The sequence below is a fragment of the Choloepus didactylus genome, chromosome X (genome assembly GCF_015220235.1).
Source record: "Choloepus didactylus isolate mChoDid1 chromosome X, mChoDid1.pri, whole genome shotgun sequence".
Classification (NCBI taxonomy): Eukaryota; Metazoa; Chordata; class Mammalia; order Pilosa; family Megalonychidae; genus Choloepus; species Choloepus didactylus.
This window is the reverse complement of record NC_051334.1, coordinates 165,359,079-165,383,364: the sequence shown is the minus strand read 5'-3', so window position 1 is coordinate 165,383,364 and position 24,286 is coordinate 165,359,079. Positions and strand designations below refer to the sequence as shown.

Below are 24,286 nucleotides of genomic sequence, written 5' to 3'. Positions count from 1 at the left end.
GTCTTGTCCTTCATATCCCTCCCAGGGCTGCTGCTTTTATTTCCCCTTTTGAATGACCTACTGGACTGCATTCTCCTGAGGAACAAAGGAAGTGCCTTTTTAGCTGGAATCCTTGGAAGGCCACCAAGGACTTTAGCTCATGCAGTGCAATTTCGCACCACTTTCAACAATAACAAAAATGCATGACTGAATGGCTCAAAAATGTGGAGTGTAAGAGGCATTCATTTGCATCTAGGGCACTGTCACAACACAGACAGACCCAAGTAAATACCTTTAGATGGCCAGTATAGAAACAGGGGTAATCTTTACCATTTACCCTGGCCTCTTCAGATGCATGCATTAGTCCCGTCTTCCTTGGGCTACATGCAGATAATTTTGGTCATTTTTTTTGGCGGGGGGGGGGGGGGGGGAGGTAGTCACTGTAGTGATCTCTCTCCAGTCTAGGTCTGAATGAATTGCCGAGCACTTTCCCTGGAGGGGTGTACAAATACATTTTTGTGGAGAGTGTCCCAGATTGTTTTCCAGGCAAAGGGTCACAACATCTGGGTGCTTAGTTCATTGAACCTCAGGCCTAGCCCAAGTTTAAGGTTTATTCCTGATGGCCTTGCACTTGTCTTCTGGAGGTTTGAGCAGGCTTTAAGAATACTGTGTTATGAAGGAGTCTCAGTCTTCATAGGTCATAATTAAGAAAATTTGATATGCTCTCAAGGGTGTCGATGAGTACATCAGGCTGACAGGGCTTCCATCCGAGGTCCCGCATTGCCTTATCTCTTTGACCCCTGCATCTCTCAGATAATGGGGAGTGCAGATACCATGATCCAAAGGGATCTGCCACACAAAGGATACGTTTTTGTTCAGCTTTCAATGGGCATATCTTCTTGGAGTGTATATGTACAGTATTCTGGGCTTGGCATTATGGACGCAAGAAGGAAGGCGGGTTCTGGGGACCTTGAGGGGTAGTAGGTAGGTAAGGTCATGCACTTACCTAATTGGAGTACACCCTTTCTGTGATAAGTACTACACGAATGGTTCAGACAAGAAGGGAGTGCCTGGAGAGTTGTTGGGAAGAAGGGATTTGGGACTAGAATGTTAATTGGGTAATTGGTTAAAAGTTTGAAATACTAATGATAATAAGAAATCTGAAATACTAACCATTTCATTGTGCCTCCTTCTGTACAGATAGAGCACAAGGGATGTGTAATAATTGGCAACTTGATTAGAGCTGAAACTGGCTCGAAGAGTGAGTCAATTGGGTTAGAAGCTTTATTGAACTTGCCAAAGGTCCCCTTCACGGTGACATTGAATGATGCCAGGGAGGACTTGGTGTCACTAGTTGTGATTCTGGGTCCCATTTAATGTTCATGACCCATGCACATGTATCTCAAGGGATTCTGGGCTCTGTTGGGATCACACGGAAAAAAGTGTGTTTCTGAGAGGTAGAATTAATTCCATTCCAATACTGAGTTGATTGTTATATGTAAGAAACACAGCATATGTCTTCAAGATTTGTATTCCCCCTTCCCCACCTGACATAGATAGATGGGTTGGATTTTGGAATGCATTTGTGATCTCTTCTGTTGGAGTCCAACAGTTTGGCTCCCTGTGCTTCACTTGAGAGGAGAGGGCCTAATTGAGCCACGGGATCTGTTGCTATAGAAATTATCCCAAGTGGGTACAGTAACCATCTCCTGGACATGTTCAAGGAAGAACTTAGTAAAAGTTCTGGCTTACTCAGCTCAATCTTTAGTTAGAACACACAAACATAAAATGTTTGAGTCACACGCAATTTTAGGATTAACTGGAGACTAGGCTGAGGAATGGAAAAGGAAGTTTTTTGTTGACTCTACAAGGGAAACAACATGAGTCGTAATCTAAGACTTTTGGAAGTGGCTTCCCTGTGACATTAACTGTTTTAGTACTGCAGTTTGTTCCCATATATGTTCCCAAAAGACGCATTTTGGCCTCATGGTAAGAGCTTGTAGTTCCCGAGTGCTTTCACTGGGCCTGGCTGTGTACTAAGAACTTTACATGATTGTCTCACTTCAAGCCCACGGCAACCATGTAAGGTCAGAATTATTACCATCATCATCATCATCTTCATTTTACAGATATGGAAACTCAAATTCAAAGGGATTGAGAAATATATTGTCACAACTGGTGAGTGACTGAGGTGGGATTGGAACCAAGGTCTTAGCTTACCCAGAGTCTAGTCTTTAACCACTATGCTATGTTGTCCAGACAGGAAGACAAGAAGGTACCTTCTCTGTTCCCAAAGAGGGCTAGTTTTAGAAATACAAGCTGCAAGAGAGCCTTTGACTAGTAAAAGACTGATAACTGCACAGTTCTGCTGGAGTACAGAGGATCCAAGCATGCCCTTTGCAGACAGAGTTATTATACCTGGACATCGACAATATACTGTTGGCAGTAGAAGAAATATAAATGGTACTTCCTGGGCTATGGGGAGCCAGTGAGGGTTTCTAAGGAAGGCAATGTCATGAGTCAAGCTGTTCTAGGAAGATAACAATGGCATTGCAATATAGGGGGAGGTGAGGTGAGTGATAAGAGGCAGGGACTTCTGTCAGGAGGCTGTTGTGAATAACTTCTTAACTGGTCTACCTGCCTCTTGTTTGTCACCTTCTCAATCCATCATGAACATTGCCAGTTTAATTTCCTTTTAGCACTGCTTGCTTTGAATGGAGTCATTCCTTTGAGCTTCCCTGCATGGCTCTAATTATCTCAAATGGATCCTATCGAGTCACTTCATTGAACCCTTCTGGGTTCTGGGCCCTCTTCCTCTTAATTCCTTGCTTGAACCTAATGTATGGCTTCAAGCACATTGCTGCCTTGAGTGTTTCTTGTGTGTGTGGGCACGTTTGTTCGCAACTGTAAGCAGCCGGAAGACAGGGATGGCAACTCGTGGTGTTTTGTGTGCCCAGCAGCACCAAGTGCAGTAGCTCAATGCAGTATTTGTTAAGCAAGTGGGCAGATGACAGGCAATTCTGTCACGCTCTGTCAGGACACCAGTGCTCTAATGGGATTATCCTGCCTTGATGATGGATTGTCATCCCCTGGTCTATTGATTTTCTGGATCTAAACACTTTAAGGGAAATACATTTAGAGTAAATCTCCATGATAGGTTGGTATAACGTGGAAGGTGTTTTTATTCTTTTGGGAGAGTACTTGTCTTTACCACTTCGTTAATAACCAAGTGCTATAAGAATTGTTTAGAAAGATTCAGAATTCTGTTTTTCTTCCTGGTTTTAGATGCAATACTTTCAGAAACAAACAAATGAGACAGTTGTGATTGGGCAATTTAGAGCAAATTTAGAGGAGTAATTCACCACATTAGATTCAGAATATAGAGCTTGTTCATTGCGCACCATTTGCCTTCTAAAAAATAAATCTTAAGTTTATTATTTTTGCAGAGCAGAAGAACATATGTTTAAGAGTATCAGAATATTTAATATATGCAGACACACTAAAATACGACAGGTAAGAATTAGCATTTTCAATTCTCCTTGGATAACCATCTGTTGCTTGCTATAGAGAACATGAAAGTACAGAAAATTCATGAAGTGATTCCATCCTGGAAGTAATTCGAAATATTATATTTAAGTTCTGATGCATTTAATTTGGCAGTCTGATGGGAGAGAGAAATCAAAGCGATCCATCAACCAGGTATTCAACTTTTGAAAAAGAAACTCTTAACAAATGTTAGAAATTAGGAAAAAATTGAATGGAAGAGTTAAAAAAAGTCAGTAACCTCCAGGAAGCCTGGAAACTATGTAAAAACATCTTATTGGAAGCCCAGATAAATGTGCGCCAGACATCAAAAAGACCAGCTGCTTGGGGGAAGAAAAAAGAACCCGGCATGACTAACTGGTAGAGTAAAAGAGACTGCTTCAGGGAAAAAGGCATCTTTCACAAAATGGAAAGAGTTTAAGCCGGAAGAGAAAAGTCCATGATGTATATGGCAGGGCAGGTACAAACTGGAAATTTAAGTAGAATTGGAGGTGAACCTTGCAAGGGATTTAAAAAAAAGTCCCATGTGATGATAATGGTGAAAAAGGTAGGATGAGTCCAACCTATCAGAGGAAAAGCAACACGACTTAAGGGGAAACCATGCTTGATTGATCTCCCAGAATTCTTTGGGAGAACCAAACAGGCATGTGGATATAGGAAAATAGACATACATAGTTTAGGTTTTCAAAAATTATGCCATGGGATTCCAAGGTAGAGAATATTTAGAAGAAATGGTTTTACTTTGGATAGATGGGAATGTTGGTTTATTAAGAAAAGAAAAATAATTGACTAAGAGGAAACCCACTTTCCTCGATGGAGTAGTTTATGTGGAGGGGGCATGTTTTCTTGGAAAGAGCAATTCTAGCCTAACTTGGGACAGATTAATAATCTGATACCTTTGGTGAGGCTCTTCTCTCTTGGGGCCTCAGTTTTCTCACCTGTAAAACGGGGCTGGGGTGGGGTGTAAGGATGCTGGACCAGATTGGTGGTTTTCAATCTCTGGCTCCCCTCCCGGGGAGGGGAGCTAAACTTTCCGTCTCTGAGAATCTATAATTCTAATTTTTTTAGCCCAAAGAATTTTAATGGAGACTCGATGCAGGCTTGTTTTCATTTTATTTAGCTTGGATTTAAGAGGAAGGAGTGTTAACCCTGGGAAAATATTTTTTTAAAATCAAGTTCCATGTATAAGCCATAACCATTGGTTCTTTGCTGAGGGCAGAGACATAAAATGAGGACATTGAGAGTAATTTGGAGAGAATTAGAAAAGAATCCAGCCTGGCTGTCCTTTATTGATTAAGTGTCAGTGCGCTAGATGATTTTTCTTCCCTTTCTCTTTATTGGTAAAATAAAAAAAAATCTCTTGATCCCTTACTTTAATGTCCTGTTTGCCATGTGCTTATTCTCTTCAAGTATCTTATCAAGAAATAGAAGTACAGTAAATCCCTAGGCTTCAGGCTGACCCAACCATCGAGAACACAGCTGGGAATGTGGAAGTAAGCAGAAAAGCTAAATGATGGAAACAGCTGTCATAAAGCCTATGTGTTCTCCTTGGAGAAAAGGCCTTCAGAAATTTATTGGCAGCAGTCACTGATTGAATAGTTCCTGTATCCAGGGGTGTATAGGTGGTGGAGATTCAAAGAGGTTTAAAACAGGAATCAACTTCTGAGGAACTTACATTCAAATTATAGGTAGATAGGGTTTATATGTGAAATTAGCAAGTGACACTCGTCGTGGGATAGGAGGTGGCAGGAAGAGATACTTTTAGAGGCAGGCAAAACTTGACATCTGGGAGAAGGGAGAGATGACAGTTTGATACAGGGTAGAGGGACACCAGAAGCTGAACAGTAGACCCAGAACCTGCTGCTCTTGGCATTTTGAGACTTTAGGTGGGGCGAACACTCAGAGACACCTCTGTCATCTTGAGGGTACTAGTTTGTTCCAAGGCAGTTATTAAATAATTAACTTGTTTTGGGTATATTCTTATAAAAGTTAGGAAAGTATATTTAGGAAAGAGTTCCACTGGAAATACTTGACATGCAAAAATTGTGCTTGAAGGGGGGGAAAGGTTCAGTTGACTTGCACATTTACATATTTAGGGCACCAACAGTGCGAGATCATTCTATGCGTGGCTTTGTCTTTATTAATCCAGTGGTTTATTCACTTCGGAACTTTGTTGATTCATTTTGCTCCTCTGCACCTTTTCTGCAAGGCCCTCCTAAACATCCAAGTTAGATTTAGTTCCTTATACTGTACTGCCTGCTGTGTTCAGTTTGGGAATCGGACATTCTGAGCTGAAGGCACCAGAGGCTAAGAGAGTTGGTTCCTCGTTAGACAGGTTCAAATATTTGAATATTGGTTTCCCTTTTAATCATTCACCAAACTAAGTAAATGTATAATCATAAGGAAAGAAACACAGGAGTTGAGGATAGGAGTTCTGTTGATTAAGAATGTGGATACATTTGATGAACCTTGACCCTGACCATGTAGTTATTTGACCTTTAAAAACAAAAAGCAGCTCAACCATCTTCTTGCCCTACTTAGGCCTGATCTAAGAGACCACGTATCCCCAATTCCTATCACACTGTGTAGCACATGGCAGGTGCTCAAGAAATGTTTGTGGCTCAAGAAAAAAAAGAAGTTCAAGCATGATTTTGACTTTTATATTTATTCTGGGAAGGAACATTCTAACTCATTCCTTTTAATTAAATTAATTTCTTTTAAGCTGTTTATCTTTAAACTTTCTAATGCATCCAGTTCTGGACACCTAATTTCTTTTAAGCTGTTTATTTTTTTTTTCAGATTTGGATACCTTTTATTTTTTTAATGCAATTTTATTGAGATATAATCACATAATATACAGTCATTCAAAGTGTAGTCAGTTGTTCACAGCATCGTTATATAGTTGTGCTTTCATCACCACAATCAAACTTTGAACATTTTCATTACTCCAAAAAATAAAATTAAAATTAAAAAAAGAACATCCAAAACATCCCATTCCCTTCCTCCCCACATTGTTCATTTACTTTTTTAAATACAGTTTAATTGAGATATATTCACATACCCTATAGTCATCCACAGTGTATAATCCATTATTCACAGCACCATCATACAGTTGTATTTAATTTATTTTTAAACTTTCTAATGCATCCAGTTCTGGATACCTAAGTAAGAAAGGAAAAGATCTTTTATTTTTTTTCTTTCTTTCTTTTAAACATAGAATGTAAAAATGGCTTGGCTTGCTTGGAGGTGGGAACTCAGTATTTCATGTGATTTGTTTTAATAGTGGTAGATAAATGGTTGCTACTTCTTACTTTCATGGTTTCAGACCTTAGCAGGAACTAGCCTCAGTTGTGCTTGCAGAAGTACTTTAAGGAAGCTATCTTGGCTCCTGTTAGTTGCCACAGTCTTTCTTACCAGGAGCTCACCTTGACCTCCAGTCATCTTCCCCAGGAAGCTCAGGTCGGCCCCAGACAGGATTGTGTGTTTGTCTAGTGTAGCTCAAGGTCACCTAGTTTCTGCTTCATCCCAGCCATTCTTTTCATGCTAGTCCTTTCTTTTCACAGTCACTTTGTCAGTGTGGCTTTTGCAAGCCTCTTAAAGCCAGGCTTCTTTGTTCAGTGTGAGGTCTCTGTCTCCCGGAATGGACTGGAAGTGGTTTCTTTTGGACTGCCGAGGTTTTCCTTTAGTTCACCAAAAACCCTTGAAGTCGGCATCCCAGCAAGCATTAAACCATGGAAGAGTTTTTCCTTCAGTTATTGTTTCTATTTCACCACACGCCTGTCTCCATTGAGTTTTCAGCCTGGTGTTTAGCGAGAGGTGAAAACAAAGCGCTGTGTCCTTGCAAACTGCAGTGTAAAGCATGTGCTTGCAATGGTCCAGTCTGAGTGGGAGTATCATTTTTCTTGGCAGCCACTTCACAGAAAGTCCTGTTTCTTTGGTGCCAGAATAAGCAGTCATTACATTCCTTACAATTTATCGTCAAATTATTATCTACCATTGTTAAAATTGCCTTAATTATAGAATATTTCCCCATGCTAGGATTTCAAAAACAAAACAAGACAGCTTCTCATCAGTGTACTTTAGAAACAGTCCTTAAAAAAATTGGCCTCTGACCAGGATGTTGGAGACTATAGCGAGGGATGGGTCTTTGTGTTTCTGAGGACTTTTTTTTTTAAGGGGAGGAGTGCAGTGGGTTCACTTTAAACTTAATTTGAACTAAATGTCCCCAGCTGGCCAGTTGGTTAATATTCTGCCTTGTTGTTTACCCCCAGTTTGGAACTAATGTTTTTTCCCCTTCACGTCCCACTCTGGGGAGGCTTCACTGGCGAGAGGTCGATTGATCATTAAGCGGTGTGGCAATCTTGGAAGATGTTCTTGTGGAAGAAACAACAGCCTTCCAAAATAAGGGCCTGCATCAGTTTTCTTGTGATTTGAACAAGGTTTTAGGTGACTGGATGGGCTAGGTTCTTTCATAAGCTCTACCTTTGGCTCTGCTTTCAGGATATATCCAGAACCTGACCATTTTACCGCCTCAGCAACTACCTCCTGGACCCCACCCCCACGACCTCTTGTCCGTGTGGGTCACCTGTCACTAGTCTCCCTGCTACAGCTCTTGACCCCAATGCCAGTCCCCAGTCTTTTCTCAGCCTAGCAGCCAGAGTGATCCTGTTCAACACAAATCAGATTATATCACTTCTCTGCTCAATGCGCCAACGGCTCCCAAAGCCACCCTGAGTGAAGTTCAAGCTTTAGGAGACCTTGTAGGATCTGCCCATAGCCCCTCTTCTTATACCAGCCCCCATGGTCCTCTCTTCTCGGGCTTTGCTCCTGCCACTCTTCTCACTCTTGTCTACCCCACTCTAGCCACACTGATCTCTCCGCTGTTCAAGTGTGCAAGGCACACTCAGGGGCCTTGTTATTCTCGACATCTAGAACATTCTGCCCCCAGATAGCAGCATGCTTCACTCCCTTACATATTGCAGGGCTTTGCTTACCTATAACTTAATAGAGGCACCTTTGCCTGCCCCCCCATATAAATAGAAAACACACACACATTCACACACAATTCTCCGTCTCCCTCTCCACTTCATTCTTACCAGTTACCACCATCTGACTTGAGGGCAGGGACTTTGCCTCTTTTATTCACTGCCCTATTCCCAATGTCTGGCACATTTCTTGACATGCAGAAACGTTTGTTGAATGACTACTCCTTGTAGATAGGGAGCGCTTGGGTTAGAAAGCTTTCACAGGGTATAGTTGACTGTTGAGGGCTCTAGTATGAGGCTACACGTGAATATCTGTAGAAAGAGGTTGCCTAGGCTGAAGATTCATTCATTCATTCATCATTCATTCATTCTGCAAGTATTTACTGAGGGCCTACTATTTGCCGGGCACTGGGCTAGGCACTGGCGATACAGGCCAGACCTTGCATACATGGAGGTTGCAGTCTAAATGGTGAGACAAATATTGATTCAGTAATTCTACAAATCAGCATTTCAGTTGCCTTCTGCTTCTAAGGAGAAGCCTTGGCCTTGAGTATGAGGTGGGGGGCTGGTGATTGGGTGAAGTAGAGTTTTCTTGAATATTTAGACTTGGTATTTAGGCCCATGGGGCTCTTCTTATTTTTTCATTTTCGAGGAATAGTGCTTTTTACAGGCTCACAAACCCTGCCCCCCACCCCACCCCCAGGTACTTGAATGGCCAGAGTGTTTCTGGCATTGGGTTCCAGATACATGGTGATGCAGTGCAGGGGAGGTGGACCTAAGTTAGTGAGGCTTACATGGAGCACTTCCTCTGCTAGCATGCTCTGGCCATCATTTTAGGGCACTGGACAGTGCCAAGTGACCACTTTTGTCACTTTGCGCTGTTTTCTTTCTGGGGGTGTCTGCAGAAGAACCACCATAGTTCTACGAGTCAGATTTTTGCAAAAGGTCAGCACCCACTCTCATTCCCATGGAGACCACAGAAATGCTGGTTATCTGAATGGGTAGTGGCTCAAAACAAAGCCCCACCTGCCTCACACGGATTGTTAGGATAGAACTCTGGTCCCACGAAATAGGAATTGAATGTACCTCTCCTACTAGTGTTTATTAATGGCGACCATGTGTGCAGGGACTGAGTGTTGTGTTGACTGCCAGGAGGAGGAGAGGAGGACCCTGGCCCCGGGGAGCAAGTGTAGAGGCCGACCAGGAAGGTAGGACTGCAAATGAGCATAGCTGGAGTGGGCAGTGTTCTAGCAAGTTACCGTAACAGGAACGAGCATCCCCTGCCATTCATCACGGCTCTGAGAACAGGGTTTCCCTCCTTTTTAAGAAAGATCGTCTCTAAGAATTTTCGACCCAGATAAAACAGGGCCCTAGTTTTTGTTTGTTCAGAAATTCAGAGCCCTAATGAGGAACTCTGAGGCAGAAGTAAGTACTGACACCACGTCACATGCCTGGCAGTTTGATCCAGAGGTACATGAGTAGTCTGGGGATCCCAGCGTTTCCTGGTTACAAGCTCGTGCCTTTAGCCATTTTCTAATCTAGACCCCTCCTGTTTCGAAGGGCAGATTCCATTGCAGCCACAAAGGGGGAAAGCCCCATGTTTTCTATTTAATGCAGTGAACTGACTGCATTGTAGCAAATTGGGTGCACATGCTTGTTTGCAAGGGCCAAGTCTTGCTTAAATATGAAGAGTAAAGTGCTGTGGTATATGCCCTCTTTTAAAACTATAGGCTTGCGATTATTATGAGGACGAGCTGCCCGCTTTAGAATAGAAATACATGTTTTGTTTCTCAATGCCTAATTGTTTCAAAGGTCCAAATGCTATAAGGCACTCGAGGTGTGGGTCAAGATGCCTGAGTTCATCACAGGGCAAACCAAACCTCTGCAATCTAAACATAGCTTTACATTTAGGGGGAAGTGGTTCATTGTCCCTGCTTTTATTTTAAAAATGATTCTTAGACACAACACGTATCATTTTCACCCGGAATCACTTAGTGTTTCTCTTGGAGCCCTGGGCTTTGGTTGCTTCTGAGCTCAAGAAGGAAGTAAAGTGCAGTTGGATTCTGGGATAATGGAAGCTGGGACTGAACTTTTTTATTATCTGTGCTGGGTCTGTAATAAAAGGGATTGCTAAGTAAATGAATCTTATTGTAAAATAAGATATTGGGAGATGTTTAACACCTACATAAGTGAAGAGACTATTTTTAAACACCTCAGAAACAACCATTTTAATCGAAACCATTGTGTTGATTACAAAAAAAAATGTTTATTAAAGTAAGTTTCTAAGTAGCTTTAGTTGTCAATACTTACTGGGTTTACTTTGTTTGAAAGTGATGTCTGCATATTTTTTTTTTTTTAATTCAGTTTTATTGAAATATATTCACAAACCATACAGTCATCCATGGTATACAATCAACTGTTCACAGTATGATCATATAGTTATGCGTTCATCACCACAATCTATTTCTGAACATTTTCCTTACATCAGAAAGAATCAGAATAAGAATAAAAAATAAAAGTGAAAAGAGAATACCCAAACCATCCCCCCATCCCACCCTATTTGTCATTTAGTTTTTACTCCCATTTTTCTACTGATTTTTTTTCAATTTTTTAACTTTGTTTATCAAAAAATTAAAAACAAACAGGCAAACAACAACCAAAAAAACCCCACAACATTTCAAACAAAGCAATGGATTAAGGAAAACAAATAACCTAAAATAACTACTTCCAATATGTTCCTACCATACCCCAAGAAAATTAATAAACCGTGTCCAAACAGAGGAGTAAGAAAAACAAATAATCTAAAATAGCTACATTGCTTCCAACATGTTCCTACCATAACCCAAGAAAATTAACAACCCCTAAGAAAACAAAGGAATAAGAGAAAAAAAAAACCTAAAATAACTCTATTGCTTCCAACATGATCTTACTATATCCAAGAAAGTTTACAAACCATAATCATTCCTGAGCATTCCCATAACATTGAGATTACCCTCCATAGTTATCTGTTCTTATTAGATTATCATTCCCCCCTCCCCTAATTGGTATCTCTAGGTCCCCTACATTCTACAGTATAAAACATTGTACATTTTTCACAGAATTCACATTAGTGGTAACATACAATATCTCTCTTTTTGTGCCTGGCTTATTTTGCTCAGCATTATGTCTTTTTTTTTTTTTTTTTTTAATCTTCATTTTATTGAGATATATTCATATACCACGCAGTCATACAAAACAATCGTACTTTCGATTGTTCACAGTACCATTACATAGTTGTACATTCATCACCCAAATCAATCCCTGACACCTTCATTAGCACACACACAAGAATAACAAGAATAATAATTAGAGTGAAAAGAGCAATTGAAGTAAAAAGAACACTGGGTACCTTTGTCTGTTTGTTTCCTTCCCCTATTTTTCTACTCATCCATCCATAAACTAGACGAAGTGGAGTGTGGTCCTTATGGCTTTCCCAATCCCCTTGTCACCCCTCATAAGCTACATTTTTATACAACTGTCTTCGAGATTCATGGGTTCTGGGTTGTAGTTTGATAGTTTCAGGTATCCACCACCAGCTACCCCAATTCTTTAGAACCTAAAAAGGGTTGTCTAAAGTGTGCGTAAGAGTGCCCACCAGAGTGACCTCTCGGCTCCTTTTGGATTCTCTCTGCCACTGAAGCTCATTTCATTTCCTTTCACATCCCTCTTTTGGTCAAGAAGATGTTCTCCGTCCCACGATGCCAGGTCTACATTCCTCCCCGGGAGTCATATTCCACGTTGCCAGGGAGATTCACTCCCCTGGGTGTCTGATCCCACGTAGGGGGGAGGGCAGTGATTTCACCTTTCAAGTTGGCTTAGCTAGAGAGACAGGGCCACATCTGAGCAACAAAGAGGCATTCGGGAGGAGGCTCTTAGGCACAACCATAGGGAGGCCTAGCCCTCTCCTTTGCAGCAACCATCTTCCCAAGGGTAAAACCTGTGGTAGAGGGCTCAACCCATCAAACCACCAGTCCCCTATGTCTGTGGTCATGTTAGCAACCATGGAGGTGGGGTAGGCGAATACCCCTGCATTCTCCACAGGCTCCTCAGGGGGCACTACATCTTTTTTTTTTCCTTGTTTTTTTTTTTTTTTTTAACTTTCCCTTCTTTTTTAAATCAACTGTATGAAAAAAAGTTAAAAAGAAAACAAACATACAATAAAAGAACATTTCAAAGAGACCATAACAAGGGAGTAAGAAAAAGACAACTAACCTAAGATAACTGCTTAACTTCCAACATGTTCCTACTTTACCCCAAGAAAGTTACCTAATATAGCAACATTTCTGTGAACTTGCTCCTACTATATCCATCAGAAATTAACAGACCATAGTCATTCCTGGGCATCCCCAGAACGTTAAATAGCTTATCTGTTCTTCTTGGATTATTGTTCCCCCTTCCTTAATTGCTCTCTATTGCTAGTTCCCCTACATTCTACATTATAAGCCATTTGTTTTACATTTTTCAAAGTTCACATTAGTGGTAGCATATAATATTTCTCTTTTGTGCCTGGCTTATTTCGCTTAGCATTATGTCTTCAAGGTTCATCCATGTTGTCATATGTTTCACGAGATCGTTCCTTCTTACTGCCGCGTAGTATTCCATCGTGTGTATATACCACATTTTATTTATCCACTCATCTGTTGAATGACATTTGGGTTGTTTCCATCTTTGGCAATTGTGAATAATGCTGCTATGAACATTGGCGTGCAGATATCTGTTCGTGTCACTGCTTTCCGATCTTCCGGGTATATACCGAGAAGTGCAATCGCTGGGTCGAATGGTAACTCTATATCTAGTTTTCTAAGGAACTGCCAGACTGACTTCCAGAGTGGCTGAACCATTATACAGTCCCACCAACAGTGAATAAGAGTTCCAATTTCTCCACATCCCCTCCAGCATTTGTAGTTTCCTGTTTGTTTAATGGCAGCCATTCTAACCGGTGTTAGATGGTATCTCATTGTGGTCTTAATTTGCATCTCTCTAATAGCTAGTGAAGCTGAACATTTTTTCATGTGTTTCTTGGCCATTTGTATTTCCTCTTCAGAGAACTGTCTTTTCATATCTTTTGCCCATTTTATAATTGGGCCGACTGTACTATTGTCATTGAGTTGTAGGATTTCTTTATATATGCAAGATATCAGTCTTTTGTCAGATACATGGTTTCCAAAAATTTTTTCCCATTGAGTTGGCTGCCTCTTTACCTTTTGAGAAATTCCGTTGAGTTGCAGAAACTTCTAAGCTTGAGGAGTTCCCATTTATCTATTTTCTCTTTTGTTGCTTGTGCTTTGGGTGTAAAGTCCTAGGAAGTGGCCGCCTAATACAAGGTCTTGAAGATGTTTTCCTACATTATCTTCTAGGAGTTTTATGGTACTTTCTTTTATATTGAGATCTTTGGTCCATTTTGAGTTAATTTTTGTGGTGGGGGGGGTGAGGTAGGGGGTCCTCTTTTCATTCTTTTGGATATGGATATCCAACTCTCCCCAGCCCCATTTGTTGAAAAGACCATTATGACTCAGTTCAGTGACTTTGGGGGCCTATCAAAGATCAGTCGGCCATAGATTGAGGGTCTATCTCTCCGAATTCTCAATTCGATTCATTGATCTATATGTCTGTCTTTGTGCCAGTACCATGCTGTTTTGGTAACTGTGGCTTTATAATAAGCTTCAAAGTCAGGGAGTGTAAGTCCTCCCACTTCGTTTTATTTTTTAGAGTGTCTTTAGCAATTCGAGGCATCTTCCCCTTTCCAAATAAATTTGATAACTAGCTTTTCCAAGTCTGCAAGTAGGTTGTTTGGAATTTTGATGGGATTGCATTGAATTCTGTAGATGAGTTTGGGTAGAATTGACATCTTAATGACATTTAGTCTTCCTATCCATGAACATGGAATATTTTTCCATCTTTTAAGGTCCCCTTCTATTTCTTTTAGTAGAGTTATGTAGTTTTCTTTGTATAGGTCTTTTACATCTTTGGTTAAGTTTATTCCTAGGTACTTGATTTTTTTAGTTGCTGTTGAAAATGGTATCTTTTTCTTGAGTGTCTCTTCAGTTTGTTCATTTCTAGCATATAGAAACATTACTGACTTATGTGCATTAACCTTGTATCCCGCTACTTTGCTAAATTTGTTGATTAGCTCTAGTAGCTGTATCGTCGATTTCTCAGGGTTTTCTAGATATAAGATCATATCATCTGCAAACAATGACAGTTTTACTTCTTCTTTTCCAATTTGGATGCCTTTTATTTCTTTGTCTTGCCGGATTGCCCTGGCTAGCACTTCCAGCACAATGTTGAATAACAGTGGTGACAGCGGGCATCCTTGTCTTGTTCCTGATCTTAGAGGGAAGGCTTTCAGTCTCTCACCATTGAGTACTATGCTGGCTGTGGGTTTTTCATATATGCTCTTTATCATGTTGAGGAAGTTTCCTTCAATTCCTACCTTTTGAAGTGTTTTTATCAAAAAGGGATGTTGGATTTTGTCAAATGCTTTTTCAGCATCTATTGAGATGATCAATTGATTTTTCCCTTTTGACTTGTTAATGTGTTGTAATACGTTGATTGATTTTCTTATGTTGAACCATCCTTGCATGCCTGGAATCAACCCCACTTGGTCATGGTGTATGATTTTTTTAATGTGTCTTTGGATTCGATTTGCAAGTATTTTGTTGAGGATTTTTGCATCTATATTCATTAGGGAGATTGGCCGGTAGTTTTCCTTTTTTGTAGCATCTTTGCCTGGTTTTGGTATTAGATTGATGTTAGCTTCATAAAATGAGTTAGGTAGTGTTCCATTTTCTTCAATGTTTTGAAAGAGTTTGAGTAAGATTGGTGTCAGTTCTTTCTGGAAAGTTTGGTAGAATTCCCCTGTGAAGCCATCTGGCCCTGGGCATTTATTTGTGGGAAGATTTTTGATGACTGATTGGATCTCTTTGCTTGTGATGGGTTGGTTGAGGTCTTCTATTTCTTCTCTGGTCAGTCTAGGTTGTTCATATGTTTCCAGGAAATTGTCCATTTCCTCTACATTATCCAGTTTGTTGCCATACAGTTGTTCATAGTATCCTCTTATAATTTTTTTAATTTCTTCAGGATCTTCAGTTATGTCACCTTTTTCATTCATTATTTTGTTTATATGGGTCTTCTCTCTTTTTGATTTTGTCAGTCTAGCTAGGGGCTTGTCAATCTTGTTGATCTTCTCAAAGAACCAACTTTTGGTGATATTTATCCTCTCTATTGTTTTTTTGTTCTCTATGTCATTTATTTCTGCTTTAATCCTTGTTATTTCTTTTCTTCTACTTGGTTTAGGATTGGTTTGCTGTTCATTTTCTAGCTTCTTCAGTTGATCCATTAGTTCTTTGATTTTGGCTCTTTCTTCCTTTTAATATATGCGTTTAGTGCTATAAATTTCCCCCTTAGCACTGCTTTTGCTGCATCCCATAGGTTTTGGTATGTTGTGTTCTCATTTTCATTCGTCTCTATATATTTAGCAATTTCTCTTGCTATTTCTTCTTTAAACCCACTGATTGTTTAGGAGTGTGTTGTTTAACCTCCAGGTATTTGTGAATTTTCTAAGTCTCTGATGGTTATTGACTTCTAATTGTATTCCATTGTGGTCAGAGAATGTGCTTTGAATAATTTCAATCTTTTTAAATTTATTGAGGCTTGTTTTATGTCCCAGCATATGATCTATTCTGGAGAAAGTTCCATGAGCACTAGAAAAGTATGTGTATCCTGGTGATTTGGGATGTAATGTCCTGTATATGTCTGTTAAATCTAATTCATTTATCAGATTGTTTAGGTTTTCAATTTCCTTATTGGTCTTCTGTCTGGTTGATCTATCTATAGGAGAGAGTGATGTGTTGAAGTCTCCCACAATTATTGTGGAAGCATCAATTGCTTCCTTTAGTTTTGCCAGTGTTTCTCTCGTGTATTTTGTGGCACCTTGGTTGGGTGCATAGACATTTACGATTGTTATTTCTTCTTGCTGAATTGCCCCTTTTATTAGTACGTAGTGGCCTTCTTTGTCTCTCAAAACATCCCTGCATTTGAAGTCTATTTTATCTGAGATTAATATTGCTACACCTGCTTTCTTTTGGCTGTAGCTTGCATGAAATATTTTTTTCCATCCTTTCACTTTCAGTTTCTTTGTGTCCCTGTGTGTAAGATGAGTCTCTTGTATGCAACATATTGATGGTTCATTTTTTTTGATCCATTCTGCAAATCTATATCTTTTAATTGGGGAGTTTAATCCATTTACATTCAGCGTTATAACCGTGAAGGCATTTCTTGAATCAGCCATCTTATCCTTTGGTTTATGTTTGTCATATTTTTCCCCTCTGTCTATTAATATCCTTTATTGTACCCATACCGAATCTCTTTAGTACTGAACCTTTCTCCAAGTCTCTCTGTCCTTTCTTTGTTTCTCTGTCTGTAGGGCTCCCTTGAGTATCTCCAGTAGGGCAGGTCTCTTGTTAGCAAATTCTCTCAGCATTTGTTTGTCTGTGAAAAATTTAAGCTCTCCCTCAAATTTGAAGGAGAGCTTTGCTGGATAAAGTATTCTTGGCTGGAAATTTTTCTCACTCAGAATTTTAAATATATCGTGCCACTGCCTTCTCGCCTCCATGGTGGCTGCTGAGTAGTCACTACTTAGTCTTATGCTGTTTCCTTTGTATGTGGTGAATTGCTTTTCTCTTGCTGCTTTCAGAACTTGCTCCTTCTCTTCTGTGTTTGATAGTGTGATCATATATGTCTCGGAGTGGGTTTATTTGGATTTATTCTATTTGGAGTTCTCTGAGCATTTATGATTTGTGTATTTATGTTGTTTAGAAGATTTGGGAAGTTTTCCCCAACAATTTCTTTGAATACTCTTCCTAGACCTTTACCCTTTTCTTCCCCTTCTGGGACACCAATGAGTCTTATATTCGGACGTTTCATATCATCTATCATATCCCTGAGGTCCATTTCGATTTTTTCAATTTTTTTCCCCATTCTTTCTTTTATGCTTTCATTTTCCATTTTGTCATCTTCGAGGTCACTGATTCGTTGTTCAACTTCCTCTAGTCTTGTACTATGAGTGTCCAGAATCTTTTTAATTTGGTCAACAGTTTCTTTAATTTCCATAAGATCATCCATTTTTTTATTTAGTCTTGCAATGTCTTCTTTATGCTCTTCTAGGGTCTTCTTGATTTCCTTTATCTCCCGTACTATGGTCTCATTGTTCATCTTTAGTTCTTTGAGTAGCTGCTCTAGGTGCTGTGTCTCTTCTGGTCTTTTGATTTGGGTGCTTGGGCTTGGGTTATCCATATCGTCTGGTTTTTTCATATGCTTTATAATTTTCTGTTGTTTTTGGCCTCGTGGCATTTGCTGAACTTGATAGGGTTCTTTTAGGATTTGTAGACCAATTGAAGTCCTTATCTCTAATTTATCAGATCTACAGCTTCGTGGAGTACACTTTCTCTAACTAACCAGCAGGTGGCATCCACGAGCCACCTGTTCTCCACAAGCCAGTTCTCCCCTGCTTAGCCTTTTTGGTGAGTGGGGGAGTGAGTCTTGTGGGGTCCAATTCGTGTACCAAGCTTGCGTGTGTAGTTGGTGTTGCCTGCCCTGTGTATGGGGCGTGTTTCTGGGCAGTCAGGGAGGGGGGTGGCTCTAACAATCAAATCTCCCTGGTGATCCTAGAGTTTTAAAGCTGCTGCAATAGTCTAATCCTTCAGTTCAGTCCCGCCACAGTTTGTCTCTGCCACTGACCCACAAGTCCTTGGTATTGGCGTATGGCTCCTGAGACTTGCAAGTGGGCCCCTCTTCCAGGCCGTGCACCCCGGGTCCTCTGTTGAGGGATGACTGTGCTATGTCACAGGTGAGTGCCGTCTCCCCAGGGCAGTTCTGGGCTGCTGGGCTGTGTAGGGAGGCTCCCAGTCTGCTGAAATGATGGCTGAATGGGGCTTTGTTAATTCACACTGCTCTACCTTCCCAACTCTGGGACAATCAGCTGAGGTTGCAGGGAAGGCTAATGTCCACGCCCAGTTTGTGGTGTGTGCCTGTTATCTGAAGCACTTCCGTCACACTGGGTTGTCTGGGGCAGTTCTGGGCTATGGGGCTGGCGATGGGCAGGAGTGTTTCCTGTCCACCAGGATGATGGCTGTGAGCGGACACCCCCCTTTTCTTGGGAAGTTGTGGTGTTTAGTGAATTTTCTCAGCCACTGGATCATTGCGTTTGTCTCAGAGCTCTCCTAGTTCTGCTCTTGACTTGACCTGCCCAAATAGCAAGTCTTTGAAGCTTTCTGTATTGGCTTCTTAGAGTAATTGTTTTAGAAAAGAAAAAAGGATTAAAAAAAAAAAACAAAAAACGGGCCCTCCTCAGAGATCTAATGGGTTATTGAAATGCTAAGAGACAAAGCAACCAGGGCCATTAAGGAAAGGTCCACAGGGCAGAGAGATCAGCTTTTCTTCGGGATTTGCATATGCGCCTCAGGGCCCTTCCCCTTTCTATGTTCACCAGAACTCCAAAATCCTCTGCTTTTATTTTGGAGTTTTTCGTGTTGTTTTTTTTTCTATGCCTGTCTCCTCTCTGCTGGGCTGGCTGCTCTCAGATTCTCTGGTGTCTGGTCTCAGTCTATCTGTGGTTGGAGTTTGGATCAGTAGAATGAGTTTCCGATAAGGGCTGCCACTGCAGTTCTCCCTTCTCCTTCCCGGAGCTGACAGCCCCTCCTCCCCCGGGACTGAGCCTGGCAGGGAGGGGCGCGGGTCCCCTGGCCGCAAAAACTTACAGATTTCGCTGATCTCAGCAGTTCCACGTTTTCATGAGTGTTGTATGAAGTATGCCCAAAGTCAGATTGCTCTGTGGTGTCCAGTCCACGCAGTTCCTGGCTTTCTACCTACTTTCCTGGAGGAGTAACTAAAACATACAGCTCACCAGTCTGCCATCTTGCCCCGCCCCTGCATATTTTTTAAAATGTCTTATAGTTTAGCCCATATTCCCTCCAGTTAGTCTAATTTCTAGAAGGCGTATCTGTAGTTAACCATATTATCATGAGATAGTAATGGCAGCTCTGCTGTTAGGGCAGGATATGTTTTCCTTCTTGAAGTCCCAGCATATCTTCGTATGTTGCAGAAAGGAGAACAACCAAAAAAAACAATTGAGATGTGTTTTTAAAGTGAGAGAAATGCAAGCTGATCACTAAGGATAAAGGGAATTGATTGCATTTTGCAGTTTTTAATTTCAGGAGTGTCTTTGAATGTGCACTAAATGCCTAAATGTTATGCCAATGCTTTGTGACTTTCTGGGGTGAGAGTTAAAATATGTAGATTTAAAACTTACATTTTGTCTAATATAAATTGCCCCAAATATTAAGTATCTTTCTTAAGAAATTGGTTGAATAGGAAATTTTCACCATTTACAGCAGTTACTACATGAGAGCTTTGTCAAACCTTGCATTGTTATAATACTGTATATTTAGCAGTGTATGCTTTTGTTGAGGAAAGTGTAACTGCAACTGCAGACAGTTCCCAAGGGACCATTAAATTTCATTTGTGATAGTCACCTTTTGAAATGAAGGGAAATTTTGATCATTGATTTAATTAGGAATTGCAGGGCATTTTATGCTAGGTAAACAGAAAATGTTGGGAACTTCTTCAAACACCGCAAAACTCAAGTATGTTTCTTAGTTTTATTGAATTCTGTTCGCTGAGGCAGTTGACTTTACACTCATGTTCCTTTTTAAACAATTTATTGTAACCTTGGCCACCTCTTTCTCACCTCATATCCCTTTGTTCCCTTCCTTTCCTAATATTTGTTTTTTTTTAAATCAGTCAATATTGATAAAGTTTTTTCCATTTAAAAAAAAAACCACCAAGAAGAAACTTAACATGATTTCATCAACCTTCTAATTGTTTTACTAATGGAAATCTATTGGTTCCTCAAACATCATGGGTACAGTTTTTTTTAAATTCAGTTTTATTGAAATATATTCACATACCATACAATCATCCATGGTATACAATCAGCTGTTCACTGTATGATCATATAGTTATGCATTGATCACCACAATCTATTTCTGAACATTTTCCCTACATCAGAAAGAATCAGAATAAGAATAAAAAATAAAAGTGAAAAAAGAACACCCAAACCATCCCCCCCCATCCCACCCTATTTGTCATTTACTTTTTATCCCCATTTTTTTACTCATCCATCCATACACTAGATAAAGGGAGTATGATCCACAAGGTTTTCACAATCACACTGTCACCCCTTGTAAGCTACATTATTATACAATCATCTTCAAGAGTCAGGGCTACTGGGTTGGAGTTTGGTAGTTTCAGGTATTTACTTCTAGCTATTCCAATGCGGTAAAATCTGAAAAGGATTATCTATGTATTGCATATGAATGCCCATCAGAGTGACCTCTCAACTCCATTTGAAATCTCTCAGCCACTGAAACTATTTCGTCTCATTTTGCATCCCCCTTTTGGTCAAGAAGATATTCTCAGTCCACGATGCCGGGTCCAGATTCATCCCCCGGAGTCATATCCTGCGTTGCCAGGGAGATTTTACACCCCCTGGGAGTTGGGGTCCCATGTAGGGGGGAGGGCAGTGAGTTCACCTGTCGAGATGGCTCAGTTAGAGAGAGAGAGGGCCACATCTGAGCAACAAAGAGGTACTCAGGGGGAGACTCTTAGGCACAATTATATGCAAGTTTAGCCTCTCCTTTGCAGTAATGAGCTTCATAAGGGCAAGTCCCACGATCAAGGGCTCGGCAACATCAAACCGCCAGTCCCAGTGTTTTGTGACAAACATCAACACCAGTCCACATGAGGAAGTCCAACACTTCTGCACCTTCCCCCAGCTCCTTGGGGTAGGGTGGGGAGAGGAGGCTGTAAATGTATTTTTTATTCTCTGCCCAAATTACTTTGGGATGTCTTGCTCTTTCACTCTAACCTATACTAACCTATCGTATCTCACTTCCTATTCAAAGTTCCATGTAATTGTGGTGTTTGAACAAACCGACTGTAGAGTTATACTGTTTAGAAAATATAGATCCCACACCAAATAGACATTTCTTCCCTTGGTCTCATATGGAAGTTGAAGTTTTAAAACACAGTCAGTTTCGACCTTTAATGGGTACAGTTTTTAAAGGAACTGGTTTCTTTCTTTTTTTTTTTTTTTTGTGAGCACAAATCTTTTAATTCTCTAAACAAAATGAAATTTTCTCTAAGAGTTGTCTACAGTTCAAAGCTCACTTCTATGAGATGTCACAGCCTTCACCCTTTTAAGAGACATAAAATTATGAAAGTATATCCCAAGAAGGTACCTAGACATTTTAGCTAAGGGTCAGAGAAGTTAAGGGTGTTTTCACAAGGAAACCCAAAGAAGACAGACAGAATGAAACGAGTTCAACATGGTCATACACATCTTGTAAAAGGTCTAGAGTGGAAGCCCAAGCTGGTGGGTAAGTGGGAGAAGAAGGAAAAGAAAAGAAAACATGATTCAAACATCACACAAGGAAACCCAGTACAAATACTAGCTTTGGCATTATCTAGGTAAACCCCTGTGTGTTGTTGTTGTTGTTGTTATAGGTGACCCTAATAATAGTCCGATTTTGCAAAACCAGTCCGAATCCTATCAAGTTAAAAAGTCCGTCATTGGCTTGTCGGTCTAGGTGGTACCCACATCCTCCCACATTGAAAAGAATCAGTTCTGGCAAGAAAGCTTCCAGTGTGCCTTGATGGTGCTCCTGGTAGGGTCCCAGCAATGTTTTGCTGGCTGAGATACAAGATGGGAGGGGAATGCACCTCATTACTCAATCAACTTCTTGGCCTTGAAGAAGCGATGCAGATAGAAGACTTCTTGGGTGGCTAGTCCAATGAGGCAGAACAATGAAAAGATGCTGAAGTACGTAAGGACCTGAGTGTTTGTTAATTCATTGGTATCACAGATCTTCCTCTCAGTTCTAAATGTAGGCAAAATCATTGACGATGGATTCTGAAGGGCCCTCTAAACGTCACACCTCTACCTCTAAAGCTTGAGCTTCTCAAATTTTGCAATCTCATAATTTTTTGCCTCTACTCCATGCTTCATGTCTAGGGTCATGAGTTGGTCAGGTATCCTCCCTGTTCCCTTGCTCTCAAAACATACTTCGAACACATCATAATCTTCAGTGGTAAAGGCAAATTTCCCCGTAGTTGCATCCTCCTTGGAATACAGGATATGGCCAGCAGAATCTGTTATCTTGAGGTGGGTATGCAGGCCGCTAGCGGTCCCAGATTGGTTGGTTATCTTGTACACTCCTGTCACTAGCAGGTCTTTGTGAATTTCCTTGTGGGGGTACTTGTGGGAGTTAAATGGACCGATGGAGGGAGATGGCGAGACCAAACTGGAGCCGAGCAGGAACCAAGTAGCAACACCAATGGGCAAGGCCCATACTGGGTTAGCAGGCCATTCAAACCAAGCATGGCGTCAGAGACTCGTTCACCATCCTGGGCCTCAACCAGGCCAGAACCCTGGTAACTGATTCTCTCTTTTTTTTTTAATGCAATTTTATTGAGATATATTCATATAACATACAGTCATTCAAAGTGTACAGTAAGTTGTTCACAGTATCATCATATAGTTGTGCCTTCATCACCACAATCAATCCTTGAACATCTTCATTTCTCCAAAAAATAAAAATTAAAATAAAAAAGAACATCCAAAATATCCCATTCCCCTCCTCCCCCAATTGTTCATTTACTTTTTTAAATACAGTTTAACTGAGATATATTCACACGCCCTACAGTCATCCACAGTGTACAATCAGTTATTCATAGCACCATCATACAGTTGTGCATTCATCACCTGGTGACTGATTCTTGAACCACATCTGTATCTTTTAGAATCGGGCAGGGCCTGAAACTTAAGAAATCATGTCATTTTTTTTTCCAACGGTATTTTAATTTAATTATACTAGAAAAACCCTACCCATTTACAAATTATTTAATCCCTATTCAGTAATATTCATGAAATAAAAATTATAGTTGTTAAAAATGAGTATTTAAATGGTATCTAATATTTACAGAACACTCTCTATGGATGTTTTGAAAGCATTATGTGGATGAACTCAGCTAATGTAAACAGAATGTGAAAAGATGCATGAGGAAGGGTGGAGTAGAGAATTTACAACCCAAGGCCAACATTTCCAGAGAATGAGTAGTCACTTGACCAGCAGGTTTCCTGGTAGCCAAGACAAAGTAGGACAACCCAACTGGTTACACATTTCTCGTTATCATGATAAAAAGAAACATGACATTTCTTCAGGCAAGACATTTTCTTGTTGCTGCTAAATCGAGAAAGAATTTATTATGCAGGTCCTTGATGAGCAGTGTCGTCACATGAGTTCATGTGGCAATTTCTTCTGATCTTCCATAAAACCTGAAGAAAGAACATTCAAGAATTTCAGGTTTTCAGGTCCATGGTGTTGTTTGAGTCTTTAGACTTAAGAGTCAAACTCTTCCGATCTTTGGTGGTAACTGCTTCTTTCTGTGAATCAGTTCATTTCTCTTGGTCTCTGAGTCAGAGTTCTCCTGATAAGCAACTAACAATACCGTGAGAGCAGCAAATACAGCCGCCTGCAATGGCCAAAAAACCAGAAGGAGTTGCCCCCCAGGGTAAGTGAGAGCTTGTGGGCTGAAGCCACTTTAGAGCTTAGTGGAAACAATTTTGGGGGGTCTAGACAGCATCTTTGCTTCTTCAGCCCTTTTTATTCTCCCTGCCCTGA

At 40.5% G+C, this 24,286-nt stretch overlaps 1 protein-coding gene and 1 pseudogene across 1 annotated transcript in view; one reads left to right on the top strand and one right to left on the bottom strand.

Annotated features, from left to right (window-relative positions):
• GPC4 (glypican 4) overlaps window positions 1-24,286 on the top strand; it is a 155,485-nt gene that overhangs the window by 2,821 nt on the left and 128,378 nt on the right. The gene's annotated exons all lie outside the window — the stretch shown is intronic.
• LOC119522635 lies at window positions 22,330-22,985 on the bottom strand (annotated as a pseudogene).